We start from the raw sequence: 14,144 nt of genomic DNA, 5'->3' as shown, positions 1-14,144 counted from the left end.
GATGAAGTATATAATAATCTACATTTCATGTGAGTTTCATCACATTTAAAGCATATGAAACATTAGCAACGAATGTATTAACCCCCACCCCCTTCTAGATACTCTAGACGTTATATGCGCCAAACGTTTAGGTTTGTGCTGGACATTGGTTGATATGCGCTCAAATAAGACCTTTTTAATGTCCGCTGCTAGAATTTGTGCACCCCGTATTCGATGAAGTATATCATAATCTACATTTCATGTGAGTTTAAGCACATTTAAAGGGAATGGGAATTAGCGGCGAATGTAATAAAGGCCGAAACCCCATTCACCGATATTCTTTCCACGTTAGTCGCTATTAACAAAAATATTTGTTCTGGACATTGGTTGATATGCGCTCAAATAAAACCTTTTTAATGTCGGCTGCTAGACTTTCTGCACCCCGTATTCGATGAGGTATCTAATAATCTACATTTCATATGAGTTCCAGCACTTTTAAAGCAAATGGAAATTAGCAACGAATGTATTAACCCCACCTCCTTCTATATACTCTAGACGTTATATGCGCCAAACGTTTAGGTTTGTTCTGGACATTGGTTGATATGCGCTCAAATAAGACCTTTTTAATGTCGGCTGCTAGAATTTGTGCACCCCGTATTCGATGAAGTATATAATAATCTACATTTCATGTGAGTTTCATCACATTTAAAGCATATGAAACATTAGCAACGAATGTATTAACCCCCACCCCCTTCTAGATACTCTAGACGTTATATGCGCCAAACGTTTAGGTTTGTGCTGGACATTGGTTGATATGCGCTCAAATAAGACCTTTTTAATGTCCGCTGCTAGAATTTGTGCACCCCGTATTCGATGAAGTATATCATAATCTACATTTCATGTGAGTTTAAGCACATTTAAAGGGAATGGGAATTAGCGGCGAATGTAATAAAGGCCGAAACCCCATTCACCGATATTCTTTCCACGTTAGTCGCTATTAACAAAAATATTTGTTCTGGACATTGGTTGATATGCGCTCAAATAAAACCTTTTAATGTCGGCTGCTAGACTTTCTGCACCCCGTATTCGATGAGGTATCTAATAATCTACATTTCATATGAGTTCCAGCACTTTTAAAGCAAATGGAAATTAGCAACGAATGTATTAACCCCACCTCCTTCTATATACTCTAGACGTTATATGCGCCAAACGTTTAGGTTTGTTCTGGACATTGGTTGATATGCGCTCAAATAAGACCTTTTTAATGTCGGCTGCTAGAATTTGTGCACCCTGTATTCGATGAGGTATATAATAATCTACAATTCATGTGAGTTTCATCACATTTAAAGCATATGAAACATTAGCAACGAATGTATTAACCCCCACCCCCTTCTAGATACTCTAGACGTTATATGCGCCAAACGTTTAGGTTTGTGCTGGACATTGGTTGATATGCGCTCAAATAAGACCATTTTAATGTCCGCTGCTAGAATTTGTGCACCCCGTATTCGATGAAGTATATCATAATCTACATTTCATGTGAGTTTAAGCACATTTAAAGGGAATGGGAATTAGCGGCGAATGTAATAAAGGCCGAAACCCCATTCACCGATATTCTTTCCACGTTAGTCGCTATTAACAAAAATATTTGTTCTGGACATTGGTTGATATGCGCTCAAATAAACCTTTTTAATGTCGGCTGCTAGACTTTCTGCACCCCGTATTCGATGAGGTATCTAATAATCTACATTTCATATGAGTTCCAGCACTTTTAAAGCAAATGGAAATTAGCAACGAATGTATTAACCCCACCTCCTTCTATATACTCTAGACGTTATATGCGCCAAACGTTTAGGTTTGTTCTGGACATTGGTTGATATGCGCTCAAATAAGACCTTTTTAATGTCGGCTGCTAGAATTTGTGCACCCCGTATTCGATGAAGTATATAATAATCTACATTTCATGTGAGTTTCATCACATTTAAAGCATATGAAACATTAGCAACGAATGTATTAACCCCCACCCCCTTCTAGATACTCTAGACGTTATATGCGCCAAACGTTTAGGTTTGTGCTGGACATTGGTTGATATGCGCTCAAATAAGACCTTTTTAATGTCCGCTGCTAGAATTTGTGCACCCCGTATTCGATGAAGTATATCATAATCTACATTTCATGTGAGTTTAAGCACATTTAAAGGGAATGGGAATTAGCGGCGAATGTAATAAAGGCCGAAACCCCATTCACCGATATTCTTTCCACGTTAGTCGCTATTAACAAAAATATTTGTTCTGGACATTGGTTGATATGCGCTCAAATAAAACCTTTTAATGTCGGCTGCTAGACTTTCTGCACCCCGTATTCGATGAGGTATCTAATAATCTACATTTCATATGAGTTCCAGCACTTTTAAAGCAAATGGAAATTAGCAACGAATGTATTAACCCCACCTCCTTCTATATACTCTAGACGTTATATGCGCCAAACGTTTAGGTTTGTTCTGGACATTGGTTGATATGCGCTCAAATAAGACCTTTTTAATGTCGGCTGCTAGAATTTGTGCACCCTGTATTCGATGAGGTATATAATAATCTACAATTCATGTGAGTTTCATCACATTTAAAGCATATGAAACATTAGCAACGAATGTATTAACCCCCACCCCCTTCTAGATACTCTAGACGTTATATGCGCCAAACGTTTAGGTTTGTGCTGGACATTGGTTGATATGCGCTCAAATAAGACCTTTTTAATGTCCGCTGCTAGAATTTGTGCACCCCGTATTCGATGAAGTATATCATAATCTACATTTCATGTGAGTTTAAGCACATTTAAAGGGAATGGGAATTAGCGGCGAATGTAATAAAGGCCGAAACCCCATTCACCGATATTCTTTCCACGTTAGTCGCTATTAACAAAAATATTTGTTCTGGACATTGGTTGATATGCGCTCAAATAAAACCTTTTAATGTCGGCTGCTAGACTTTCTGCACCCCGTATTCGATGAGGTATCTAATAATCTACATTTCATATGAGTTCCAGCACTTTTAAAGCAAATGGAAATTAGCAACGAATGTATTAACCCCACCTCCTTCTATATACTCTAGACGTTATATGCGCCAAACGTTTAGGTTTGTTCTGGACATTGGTTGATATGCGCTCAAATAAGACCTTTTTAATGTCGGCTGCTAGAATTTGTGCACCCCGTATTCGATGAAGTATATCATAATCTACATTTCATGTGAGTTTAAGCACATTTAAAGGGAATGGGAATTAGCGGCGAATGTAATAAAGGCCGAAACCCCATTCACCGATATTCTCTCCACGTTAGTCGCTATTAACAAAAATATTTGTTCTGGACATTGGTTGATATGCGCTCAAATAAAACCTTTTAATGTCGGCTGCTAGACTTTCTGCACCCCGTATTCGATGAGGTATCTAATAATCTACATTTCATATGAGTTCTAGCACTTTTAAAGCAAATGGAAATTAGCAACGAATGTATTAACCCCACCTCCTTCTATATACTCTAGACGTTATATGCGCCAAACGTTTAGGTTTGTTCTGGACATTGGTTGATATGCGCTCAAATAAGACCTTTTTAATGTCGGCTGCTAGAATTTGTGCACCCTGTATTCGATGAGGTATATAATAATCTACAATTCATGTGAGTTTCATCACATTTAAAGCATATGAAACATTAGCAACGAATGTATTAACCCCCACCCCCTTCTAGATACTCTAGACGTTATATGCGCCAAACGTTTAGGTTTGTGCTGGACATTGGTTGATATGCGCTCAAATAAGACCTTTTTAATGTCCGCTGCTAGAATTTGTGCACCCCGTATTCGATGAAGTATATCATAATCTACATTTCATGTGAGTTTAAGCACATTTAAAGGGAATGGGAATTAGCGGCGAATGTAATAAAGGCCGAAACCCCATTCACCGATATTCTTTCCACGTTAGTCGCTATTAACAAAAATATTTGTTCTGGACATTGGTTGATATGCGCTCAAATAAGACCTTTTTAATGTCGGCTGCTAGAATTTGTGCACCCCGTATTCGATGAGGTATCTAATAATCTACATTTCATGTGAGTTTCAGCACATTTAAAGCAAATGGAAATTAGCAACGAATGTATTACCCCCACCCCCTTCTATATACTCTAGACGTTATATGCGCCAAACGTTTAGGTTTGTTCTGGACATTGGTTGATATGCGCTCAAATAAAGCCTTTTTAATGTCGGCTGCTAGACTTTCTGCACCCCGTATTCGATGAAGTATATAATAATCTACATTTCATGTGAGTTTAAGCACATTTAAAGCAAATGGGAATTAGCGGCGAATGTATTAACCCCACCCCCTTCTATATACTCTAGACGTTATATGCGCCAAACGTTTAGGTTTGTGCTGGACATTGGTTGATATGCGCTCAAATAAGACCTTTTTAATGTCGGCTGCTAGAATTTGTGCACCCTGTATTCGATGAGGTATATAATAATCTACAATTCATGTGAGTTTCATCACATTTAAAGCATATGAAACATTAGCAACGAATGTATTAACCCCCACCCCCTTCTAGATACTCTAGACGTTATATGCGCCAAACGTTTAGGTTTGTGCTGGACATTGGTTGATATGCGCTCAAATAAGACCTTTTTAATGTCCGCTGCTAGAATTTGTGCACCCCGTATTCGATGAAGTATATCATAATCTACATTTCATGTGAGTTTAAGCACATTTAAAGGGAATGGGAATTAGCGGCGAATGTAATAAAGGCCGAAACCCCATTCACCGATATTCTTTCCACGTTAGTCGCTATTAACAAAAATATTTGTTCTGGACATTGGTTGATATGCGCTCAAATAAAACCTTTTTAATGTCGGCTGCTAGACTTTCTGCACCCCGTATTCGATGAAGTATATAATAATCTACATTTCATGTGAGTTTCAGCACATTTAAAGCATATGAAATTAGCAACGAATGTATTAACCCCCACCCCCTTCTAGATACTCTAGACGTTATATGCGCCAAACGTTTAGGTTTGTGCTGGACATTGGTTGATATGCGCTCAAATAAGACCTTTTTAATGTCCGCTGCTAGAATTTGTGCACCCCGTATTCGATGAAGTATATCATAATCTACATTTCATGTGAGTTTAAGCACATTTAAAGGGAATGGGAATTAGCGGCGAATGTAATAAAGGCCGAAACCCCATTCACCGATATTCTCTCCACGTTAGTCGCTATTAACAAAAATATTTGTTCTGGACATTGGTTGATATGCGCTCAAATAAAACCTTTTAATGTCGGCTGCTAGACTTTCTGCACCCCGTATTCGATGAGGTATCTAATAATCTACATTTCATATGAGTTCTAGCACTTTTAAAGCAAATGGAAATTAGCAACGAATGTATTAACCCCACCTCCTTCTATATACTCTAGACGTTATATGCGCCAAACGTTTAGGTTTGTTCTGGACATTGGTTGATATGCGCTCAAATAAGACCTTTTTAATGTCGGCTGCTAGAATTTGTGCACCCTGTATTCGATGAGGTATATAATAATCTACAATTCATGTGAGTTTCATCACATTTAAAGCATATGAAACATTAGCAACGAATGTATTAACCCCCACCCCCTTCTAGATACTCTAGACGTTATATGCGCCAAACGTTTAGGTTTGTGCTGGACATTGGTTGATATGCGCTCAAATAAGACCTTTTTAATGTCCGCTGCTAGAATTTGTGCACCCCGTATTCGATGAAGTATATCATAATCTACATTTCATGTGAGTTTAAGCACATTTAAAGGGAATGGGAATTAGCGGCGAATGTAATAAAGGCCGAAACCCATTCACCGATATTCTTTCCACGTTAGTCGCTATTAAAAAATATTTGTTCTGGACATTGGTTGATATGCGCTCAAATAAGACCTTTTTAATGTCGGCTGCTAGAATTTGTGCACCCCGTATTCGATGAGGTATCTAATAATCTACATTTCATGTGAGTTTCAGCACATTTAAAGCATATGGAAATTAGCAACGAATGTATTACCCCCACCCCCTTCTATATACTCTAGACGTTATATGCGCCAAACGTTTAGGTTTGTTCTGGACATTGGTTGATATGCGCTCAAATAAAGCCTTTTTAATGTCGGCTGCTAGACTTTCTGCACCCTGTATTCGATGAAGTATATAATAAACTACATTTTATGTGAGTTTAAGCACATTTAAAGCAAATGGGAATTAGCGGCGAATGTATTAACCCCACCCCCTTCTATATACTCTAGACGTTATATGCGCCAAACGTTTAGGTTTGTGCTGGACATTGGTTGATATGCGCTCAAATAAGACCTTTTTAATGTCCGCTGCTAGAATTTGTGCACCCCGTATTCGATGAAGTATATCATAATCTACATTTCATGTGAGTTTAAGCACATTTAAAGGGAATGGGAATTAGCGGCGAATGTAATAAAGGCCGAAACCCAATTCACCGATATTCTTTCTACGTTAGTCGCTATTAATAAAAATATTTGTTCTGGACATTGGTTGATATGCGCTCAAATAAGACCTTTTTAATGTCGGCTGCTAGAATTTGTGCACCCCGTATTCGATGAGGTATGTAATAATCTACATTTCATGTGAGTTTCAGCACATTTAAAGCATATGGAAATTAGCAACGAATGTATTACCCCCACCCCCTTCTATATACTCTAGACGTTATATGCGCCAAACGTTTAGGTTTGTTCTGGACATTGGTTGATATGCGCTCAAATAAAGCCTTTTTAATGTCGGCTGCTAGACTTTCTGCACCCTGTATTCGATGAAGTATATAATAAACTACATTTCATGTGAGTTTAAGCACATTTAAAGCAAATGGGAATGAGCGGCGAATGTATTAACCCCACCCCCTTCTATATACTCTAGACGTTATATGCGCCAAACGTTTAGGTTTGTGCTGGACATTGGTTGATATGCGCTCAAATAAGACCTTTTTAATGTCCGCTGCTAGAATTTGTGCACCCCGTATTCGATGAAGTATATCATAATCTACATTTCATGTGAGTTTAAGCACATTTAAAGGGAATGGGAATTAGCGGCGAATGTAATAAAGGCCGAAACCCCATTCACCGATATTCTTTCTACGTTAGTCGCTATTAATAAAAATATTTGTTCTGGACATTGGTTGATATGCGCTCAAATAAGACCTTTTTAATGTCGGCTGCTAGAATTTGTGCACCCCGTATTCGATGAGGTATGTAATAATCTACATTTCATGTGAGTTTCAGCACATTTAAAGCATATGGAAATTAGCAACGAATGTATTACCCCCCACCCCCTTCTATATACTCTAGACGTTATATGCGCCAAACGTTTAGGTTTGTTCTGGACATTGGTTGATATGCGCTCAAATAAAGCCTTTTTAATGTCGGCTGCTAGACTTTCTGCACCCCGTATTCGATGAGGTATCTAATAATCTACATTTCATGTGAGTTCCAGCACTTTTAAAGCAAATGGAAATTAGCAACGAATGTATTAACCCCACCTCCTTCTATATACTCTAGACGTTATATGCGCCAAACGTTTAGGTTTGTTCTGGACATTGGTTGATATGCGCTCAAATAAAGCCTTTTTAATGTCGGCTGCTAGAATTTGTGCACCCTGTATTCGATGAGGTATATAATAATCTACAATTCATGTGAGTTTCATCACATTTAAAGCATATGAAACATTAGCAACGAATGTATTAACCCCACCCCCTTCTAGATACTCTAGACGTTATATGCGCCAAACGTTTAGGTTTGTGCTGGACATTGGTTGATATGCGCTCAAATAAGACCTTTTTAATGTCCGCTGCTAGAATTTGTGCACCCCGTATTCGATGAAGTATATCATAATCTACATTTCATGTGAGTTTAAGCACATTTAAAGGGAATGGGAATTAGCGGCGAATGTAATAAAGGCCGAAACCCCATTCACCGATATTCTTTCCACGTTAGTCGCTATTAACAAAAATATTTGTTCTGGACATTGGTTGATATGCGCTCAAATAAAACCTTTTAATGTCGGCTGCTAGACTTTCTGCACCCCGTATTCGATGAGGTATCTAATAATCTACATTTCATATGAGTTCCAGCACTTTTAAAGCAAATGGAAATTAGCAACGAATGTATTAACCCCACCTCCTTCTATATACTCTAGACGTTATATGCGCCAAACGTTTAGGTTTGTTCTGGACATTGGTTGATATGCGCTCAAATAAGACCTTTTTAATGTCGGCTGCTAGAATTTGTGCACCCTGTATTCGATGAGGTATATAATAATCTACAATTCATGTGAGTTTCATCACATTTAAAGCATATGAAACATTAGCAACGAATGTATTAACCCCCACCCCCTTCTAGATACTCTAGACGTTATATGCGCCAAACGTTTAGGTTTGTGCTGGACATTGGTTGATATGCGCTCAAATAAGACCTTTTTAATGTCCGCTGCTAGAATTTGTGCACCCCGTATTCGATGAAGTATATCATAATCTACATTTCATGTGAGTTTAAGCACATTTAAAGGGAATGGGAATTAGCGGCGAATGTAATAAAGGCCGAAACCCCATTCACCGATATTCTTTCCACGTTAGTCGCTATTAACAAAAATATTTGTTCTGGACATTGGTTGATATGCGCTCAAATAAAACCTTTTTAATGTCGGCTGCTAGACTTTCTGCACCCCGTATTCGATGAAGTATATAATAATCTACATTTCATGTGAGTTTCAGCACATTTAAAGCATATGAAAATTAGCAACGAATGTATTAACCCCACCCCCTTCTAGATACTCTAGACGTTATATGCGCCAAACGTTTAGGTTTGTGCTGGACATTGGTTGATATGCGCTCAAATAAGACCTTTTTAATGTCCGCTGCTAGAATTTGTGCACCCCGTATTCGATGAAGTATATCATAATCTACATTTCATGTGAGTTTAAGCACATTTAAAGGGAATGGGAATTAGCGGCGAATGTAATAAAGGCCGAAACCCCATTCACCGATATTCTTTCCACGTTAGTCGCTATTAACAAAAATATTTGTTCTGGACATTGGTTGATATGCGCTCAAATAAAACCTTTTAATGTCGGCTGCTAGACTTTCTGCACCCCGTATTCGATGAGGTATCTAATAATCTACATTTCATGTGAGTTTCAGCACATTTAAAGCATATGGAAATTAGCAACGAATGTATTACCCCCCACCCCTTCTATATACTCTAGACGTTATATGCGCCAAACGTTTAGGTTTGTTCTGGACATTGGTTGATATGCGCTCAAATAAAGCCTTTTTAATGTCGGCTGCTAGACTTTCTGCACCCTGTATTCGATGAAGTATATAATAATCTACATTTCATGTGAGTTTAAGCACATTTAAAGCAAATGGGAATTAGCGGCGAATGTATTAACCCCACCCCCTTCTATATACTCTAGACGTTATATGCGCCAAACGTTTAGGTTTGTGCTGGACATTGGTTGATATGCGCTCAAATAAGACCTTTTTAATGTCCGCTGCTAGAATTTGTGCACCCCGTATTCGATGAAGTATATCATAATCTACATTTCATGTGAGTTTAAGCACATTTAAAGGGAATGGGAATTAGCGGCGAATGTAATAAAGGCCGAAACCCCATTCACCGATATTCTTTCCACGTTAGTCGCTATTAATAAAAATATTTGTTCTGGACATTGGTTGATATGCGCTCAAATAAGACCTTTTTAATGTCGGCTGCTAGAATTTGTGCACCCTGTATTCGATGAGGTATATAATAATCTACATTTCATGTGAGTTTCAGCACATTTAAAGCATATGGAAATTAGCAACGAATGTATTACCCCCACCCCCTTCTATATACTCTATACGTTATATGCGCCAAACGTTTAGGTTTGTTCTGGACATTGGTTGATATGCGCTCAAATAAAGCCTTTTTAATGTCGGCTGCTAGACTTTCTGCACCCCGTATTCGATGAAGTATATAATAATCTACATTTCATGTGAGTTTCAGCACATTTAAAGCAAATGGGAATTAGCGGCGAATGTATTAACCCCACCCCCTTCTATATACTCTAGACGTTATATGCGCCAAACGTTTAGGTTTGTTCTGGACATTGGTTGATATGCGCTCAAATAAAGCCTTTTTAATGTCGGCTGCTAGACTTTCTGCACCCCGTATTCGATGAAGTATATAATAAACTACATTTCATGTGAGTTTAAGCACATTTAAAGCAAATGGGAATTAGCGGCGAATGTATTAACCCCACCTCCTTCTATATACTCTAGACGTTATATGCGCCAAACGTTGCGGTTTTTGCTGGACATTGGTTGATATGCGCTCAAATAAGACCTTTTTAATGTCCGCTGCTAGAATTTGTGCACCCCGTATTCGATGAAGTATATAATAATCTACATTTCATGTGAGTTTAAGCACATTTAAAGGAATGGGAATTAGCGGCGAATGTATTAAAGGTCAAAACCCCGTTCACCGATATACTCTCCACGTTATCCGCTATTAACGAAAATATTTGTTCTGGACATTGGTTGATATGCGCTCAAATAAAACCTTTTTAATGTCGGCTGCTAGACTTTCTGCACCCCGTATTCGATGAGGTATCTAATAATCTACATTTCATATGAGTTCCAGCACTTTTAAAGCAAATGGAAATTAGCAACGAATGTATTAACCCCACCTTCTTCTATATACTCTAGACGTTATATGCGCTAAACGTTTAGGTTTGTTCTGGACATTGGTTGATATGCGCTCAAATAAGACCTTTTTAATGTCGGCTGCTAGAATTTGTGCACCCCGTATTCGATGAGGTATATAATAATCTACATTCATGTGAGTTTCAGCACATTTAAAGCAAGTGGGATATAGCGGCGAATGTATTAACCCCACCCCCTTCTATATACTCTAGACGTTATATGCGCCAAACGTTTAGGTTTGTTCTGGACATTGGTTGATATGCGCTCAAATAAGACCTTTTTAATGTCGGCTGCTAGAATTTGTGCACCCTGTATTCGATGAGGTATATAATAATCTACATTTCATGTGAGTTTAAGCACATTTAAAGGGAATGGGAATTAGCGGCGAATGTAATAAAGGCCGAAACCCCATTCACCGATATTCTTTCCACGTTAGTCGCTATTAACAAAAATATTTGTTCTGGACATTGGTTGATATGCGCTCAAATAAAACCTTTTTAATGTCGGCTGCTAGACTTTCTGCACCCCGTATTCGATGAGGTATCTAATAATCTACATTTCATATGAGTTCCAGCACTTTCAAAGCAAATGGAAATTAGCAACGAATGTATTAACCCCACCTCCTTCTATATACTCTAGACGTTATATGCGCCAAACGTTTAGGTTTGTTCTGGACATTGGTTGATATGCGCTCAAATAAGACCTTTTTAATGTCGGCTGCTAGAATTTGTGCACCCTGTATTCGATGAGGTATATAATAATCTACATTTCATGTGAGTTTCAGCACATTTAAAGCATATGGAACATTAGCAACGAATGTATTACCCCCACCCCCTTCTATATACTCTATACGTTATATGCGCCAAACGTTTAGGTTTGTTCTGGACATTGGTTGATATGCGCTCAAATAAAGCCTTTTTAATGTCGGCTGCTAGACTTTCTGCACCCCGTATTCGATGAAGTATATAATAATCTACATTTCATGTTAGTTTCAGCACATTTAAAGCAAATGGGAATGAGCGGCGAATGTATTAACCCCACCCCCTTCTATATACTCTAGACGTTATATGCGCCAAACGTTTAGGTTTGTTCTGGACATTGGTTGATATGCGCTCAAATAAAGCCTTTTTAATGTCGGCTGCTAGACTTTCTGCACCCCGTATTCGATGAAGTATATAATAAACTACATTTCATGTGAGTTTAAGCACATTTAAAGCAAATGGGAATTAGCGGCGAATGTATTAACCCCACCTCCTTCTATATACTCTAGACGTTATATGCGCCAAACGTTTAGGTTTGTGCTGGACATTGGTTGATATGCGCTCAAATAAGACCTTTTTAATGTCCGCTGCTAGAATTTGTGCACCCCGTATTCGATGAAGTATATAATAATCTACACTTCATGTGAGTTTAAGCACATTTAAAGGGAATGGGAATTAGCGGCGAATGTATTAAAGGTCAAAACCCCGTTCACCGATATACTCTCCACGTTATCCGCTATTAACGAAAATATTTGTTCTGGACATTGGTTGATATGCGCTCAAATAAAACCTTTTTAATGTCGGCTGCTAGACTTTCTGCACCCCGTATTCGATGAGGTATCTAATAATCTACATTTCATATGAGTTCCAGCACTTTTAAAGCAAATGGAAATTAGCAACGAATGTATTAACCCCACCTTCTTCTATATACTCTAGACGTTATATGCGCTATACGTTTAGGTTTGTTCTGGACATTGGTTGATATGCGCTCAAATAAGACCTTTTTAATGTCGGCTGCTAGAATTTGTGCACCCCATATTCGATGAGGTATATAATAATCTACATTCATGTGAGTTTCAGCACATTTAAAGCAATTGGAATTAGCGGCGAATGTATTAACCCCACCCCCTTCTATATACTCTAGAGGTTATATGCGCCAAACGTTTAGGTTTGTTCTGGACATTGGTTGATATGCGCTCAAATAAGACCTTTTTAATGTCGGCTGCTAGAATTTGTGCACCCTGTATTCGATGAGGTATATAATATCTACATTTCATGTGAGTTTAAGCACATTTAAAGGGAATGGGAATTAGCGGCGAATGTAATAAAGGCCGAAACCCCATTCACCGATATTCTTTCCACGTTAGTCGCTATTAACAAAAATATTTGTTCTGGACATTGGTTGATATGCGCTCAAAAAAACCTTTTTAATGTCGGCTGCTAGACTTTCTGCACCCCGTATTCGATGAGGTATCTAATAATCTACATTTCATATGAGTTCCAGCACTTTCAAAGCAAATGGAAATTAGCAACGAATGTATTAACCCCACCTCCTTCTATATACTCTAGACGTTATATGCGCCAAACGTTTAGGTTTGTTCTGGACATTGGTTGATATGCGCTCAAATAAGACCTTTTTAATGTCGGCTGCTAGAATTTGTGCACCCTGTATTCGATGAGGTATATAATAATCTACAATTCATGTGAGTTTCAGCACATTTAAAGCATATGGAAATTAGCAACGAATGTATTACCCCCACCCCCTTCTATATACTCTATACGTTATATGCGCCAAACGTTTAGGTTTGTTCTGGACATTGGTTGATATGCGCTCAAATAAAGCCTTTTTAATGTCGGCTGCTAGACTTTCTGCACCCCGTATTCGATGAAGTATATAATAAACTACATTTATGTAGTTTAAGCACATTTAAAGCAAATGGGAATGAGCGGCGAATGTATTAACCCCACCCCCTTCTATATACTCTAGACGTTATATGCGCCAAACGTTTAGGTTTGTGCTGGACATTGGTTGATATGCGCTCAAATAAGACCTTTTTAATGTCCGCTGCTAGAATTTGTGCACCCCGTATTCGATGAAGTATATCATAATCTACATTTCATGTGAGTTTAAGCACATTTAAAGGGAATGGGAATTAGCGGCGAATGTAATAAAGGCCGAAACCCATTCACCGATATTCTTTCCACGTTAGTCGCTATAAATAAAAATATTTGTTCTGGACATTGGTTGATATGCGCTCAAATAAGACCTTTTTAATGTCGGCTGCTAGAATTTGTGCACCCTGTATTCGATGAGGTATGTAATAATCTACATTTCATGTGAGTTTCAGCACATTTAAAGCATATGGAAATTAGCAACGAATGTATTACCCCCCACCCCCTTCTATATACTCTATACGTTATATGCGCCAAACGTTTAGGTTTGTTCTGGACATTGGTTGATATGCGCTCAAATAAAGCCTTTTTAATGTCGGCTGCTAGACTTTCTGCACCCCGTATTCGATGAAGTATATAATAAACTACATTTCATGTTAGTTTCAGCACATTTAAAGCAAATGGGAATGAGCGGCGAATGTATTAACCCCACCCCCTTCTATATACTCTAGACGTTATATGCGCCAAACGTTTAGGTTCGT

This window comes from Strongylocentrotus purpuratus, unplaced genomic scaffold, assembly GCF_000002235.5.
Source record: "Strongylocentrotus purpuratus isolate Spur 01 unplaced genomic scaffold, Spur_5.0 spur5_scaffold_21, whole genome shotgun sequence".
Lineage (NCBI taxonomy): Eukaryota > Metazoa > Echinodermata > Echinoidea > Camarodonta > Strongylocentrotidae > Strongylocentrotus > Strongylocentrotus purpuratus.
The sequence above is the reverse complement of the archived record's forward strand: the minus strand, read 5'-3'. Positions refer to the sequence as shown.